Genomic DNA, 3753 nt, shown 5'->3' on the forward strand with positions numbered 1-3753 from the left:
CCTGTCTGCTGACAGTCATCAACTCTTCTCTCTAGTTATCCTTGACCAGATGTACCCTGTAGAAACTCATAAGCATGCCTAAGCATTTAACAGTCTAACTAGACATCCTATCTCCACTAAACATTTCTAATACATAAAGTATCTATCCAATATCTATCTGACTAAAAATACCTAACACTACTCTTATTCCCTTTTTATTAAGGCTTAATCACTTTATTTACCCACATTAGAGGCCCTCATTATTTAGTTGTGTGGGTTTTTTTTTTTTGAGACGCCAGCCTGTTTAATAGGAACTGCCTCTGCCTCCCCTTCATTGCTGCTGTCTCTGTGGACTCTCTGTGGACCAGCAATTCACTGGACTGGACCTATTGTTCCAAAGTGGAGGGATGTAACAAACACAGACAGCAGTCTCTGATGGACCAAACTAACCTCACTTCTCCCCCAGTCTTATTATACACAAGGCCTTCACAGACACAAGGAGAGAATACAGAGGCCTTTGTATGTTATGGCCTACTCTCCATCACACTAAACAGGGGCATTTTTAGCACCTCAGAGGAGAGGTAATCTGCTAAAATAAACACTCAGAGTCACCATGTCTGTGGCCCACATATGTTTCTTGATTAAAAAAATGAAAGGAGATTCATCCTCCCATTGAATGTCCCAAGGACACTAACCCTCTCCCCAGGACACACTTCTTTGCATTCCAGCTATGCAATCCCTACTCCGGTTTATGACTCAGGCCAGGTAATAAAATCTTGACCCTCACCCAGCAAGACTCTCTTACAAACATCGCAATGTGGGCCCAGTATAGACACATGCTGAAAACTTTATATGAATAAATAATTCAAATGTGAATCCATGTTATTATTGTTCAATGACTAATTGCATGATTTGGACAGAAAACCTGACATTCCTGTCTTGTTCAGGAAAAAAAGTTGTACTTCAGTCCTATATGTTCCACTAAAACACATAACATGGCTGTGGCTCAGGAGGTACAGCGGGTCATCTCCTAACCAGAGGATTAGCGGTTTGATTCCCGGCTTGTCCAATCCACGTGTCGAAGTGTTGAGCAAGACACTGAACCCCTGATTGTTCCCGGTGATGCCACTGGTGTGAGAATGTGAATGGCCAAGTAGTGTGAAATAGTGCCCTCATCTGTTAAAATATGTTAGGTCTTTTACCAAATGGAGTCATTGTCTAATGGATTATAAAAAATATGTTGCTTATTGGGCCGTTGCTTTTAACTAACACAGTTGAAATGACCTCCCCGCTGTCCAATTTTTAACCACAGAATAACCTTTTCTACCTCAGTTAAATACTAGTAATTGAAATGCATATTGTAATTCCATGCAGAACAATGTCTCAACTTGCAGTGTTTCAAGCTACACAGTGTGAAATGTTTATCCTTGGTGTCTGTCTTAGAAATATTTTGATTGCATTAAGGTAAAGATGAATGTAGATTTAGAACATTTGAATGTAACCAAATATTCCTCATTTTGTACCGTATTTCTTTGGTGATTTCCATAGAGCGAATATTTTGTTCACATCTACCTAGCATACTTTAAATAGACGTTAGTATTCATTTATTAAGACAGTCTAAGAGCTGTTAGGTATTTTTCAACTATTCAGTTGTTTTTGTATGTTATCAAATTCAAATTTTATTTGTAAAGTGCCAAATCACAACAAAAGTCATCTCACTCTTTACAAAGTCAGGTCTAGACCTTACTATTATCACTATTACAGGTATTATAGAGGAAAACCCAGGTAATTCTCCTTGAGCAGCACTTTTAAACGGAAGAAACCTCCGACAAACCCCGGCTCTTGGTGGGTGGCCTTCTGCCTCGACCGGTTGGGGTGAGTGGAGAGAGGAGAGAGAAAAGAAAAGAAAAGCAACAAGACACAACAAACAATCAAACACTGGTCAGGTTGATGTGGCCGGTGACTGCTCATCAGAGACATAGAGCTCCAGAGCCAGGGCAACCTGCAGAAAGGTACAGGGAGAGAGAGAGGAGACACAGAGTTAGTGACAGGTAGTGTTGGTATATAGATGGATGGAGAGATAGGAGAGGAGAGGGGAGGTTTGAGGAACTCAGTGCATCATGTGCTCCCCAGCAGCCTAGGCCTATTGCAGTGTAACTAAGGGAAGGCTTGGGGTCACCTGATCCTGCCCTTACTATAAGCTTTATCAAAAAGGAAAGTCTTAAGTCTAATCTTAAAGGTAGAGAGGGTGTCTGCCTCCTGGACTGAGACACCAGATGTGGGTGAGTTGAGGTCTAGTGTCAAACTACAATCTGTCTTTACTATAGAAATTCTGAACTCAGGTAGCAGAACCCAGACACCAGAATAAGATTTAAATCTTTTATTGTACAAGATTGTTTCAGTATACTAAGTAGGAAGGTAGTTTCTGACAATCTTTGAAAGCTGACAAGCCATTGAGGAGATCCAGGGAATCCTCTCATCTACCCAGGGCTTGGAAAGAGTAGCTATAGGCCCGGCATCTGAGTCACATGACTCAGACAGGAGGTAGACAGAGAGCAGGACTGGTAGAATGGTAGCTGGCTTGGAGCTGGAGGTAGATGAGAGGCAGCTGGTACTGAGTTAGAATTACTCAGTTTGGAAAGGTGAGCTGGTAGAGAGCAGGACCAGTGGTGACTGGCGCTGATCAGAGAAGCAGCAAGAGTTGGGCAGGTTTGGCCGAGCAGTGGTTGAGCTGGGCTGGCAAGGCAGGAGTAGAGCTAGCAGGCAGAGCAGGAGTCAAATCCACAGCAGCACTCCAGAAAATGAGAACATGAGTGGAGAAATACAGAGGGAAGAAATGGCAGGTCGACAGGCACATACAGGTCTGGAACACAGGAGATAGTCAAGTCAGGCAGGAGAGACAATATATGTTTGAAGCAGGAGAGATTTGACCAAACATGTAGTGCAAGGCTGCAGAACAGACTGCAGATCCTAGGTTTAAATACCAAGTGGCTTGATAGCTGATAGGTAACAGCTGTGTCAATAAACCACTAGGCTGGGGAAACTGGCCAGGCCTAGTCAGCTTGACAACAACCACAAGGAGAAGAGAGATAGAGACCTGCATGAGACCTGACACAAACAGACTGGACAAAGTCCCGCCCCCATAGCTGCCTGTAAGCCCATTGGGGAGAGGTCCTGATGAAGCGGTTGTGTAACCCAATGATCCTGATATGACATTTGGCCTCAGCAACCACAGCAGCAGCTTCTGAAAGGAAAATCAAATCAATGATCCATTGACTCTGTCAGAGTCACGATGGAAACCTAATTAAAGGCCCTCCAGGCACAGCTGGTCATTTTATGCAGCCAAGCAAGCGCCAGGGCACTCAAATCACACCAGTAATATGTACTATTGCTCTACACTGAGCACTGCGGGAGGGGGTCTATGGGCCTCCCTGAGCATCAGCATTCATGTTCTAAAAACTCATGCCCAAGTCTTGCTATGCCAAACTGTTTTTTGACATACAGTAGTGCATACTAAACTATTTTGCATACTCAGTACACTATACACAATGAAGCTAATGTGTGTACCATGGGAACATTTACAGAATGAATTAACAATCCTCTTAAAGTGCAAAACATCTAATAAAGATCTATGAGAAATGCATCGTTAACTCTGAATGAAACTGTTAAAATACTGTCATATGAATGGCACAATATGACTTCCTAAGGGTCTAAAAGAAGTTCACATTTGCTCGCCTCCATTTGGATCAAAGGATTAAGTGTAATGTTAAAGGT

General features: G+C 42.7%; 1 protein-coding gene across 1 annotated transcript in view; it reads left to right on the top strand.

Annotated features, from left to right (window-relative positions):
* gja10a (gap junction protein alpha 10 a) overlaps positions 1-3753 on the top strand; it is a 12402-nt gene that overhangs the window by 1956 nt on the left and 6693 nt on the right. The window lies entirely within an intron of this gene.

Source organism: Monopterus albus, unplaced genomic scaffold (assembly GCF_001952655.1).
Source record: "Monopterus albus unplaced genomic scaffold, M_albus_1.0 scaffold40.1, whole genome shotgun sequence".
NCBI lineage: Eukaryota > Metazoa > Chordata > Actinopteri > Synbranchiformes > Synbranchidae > Monopterus > Monopterus albus.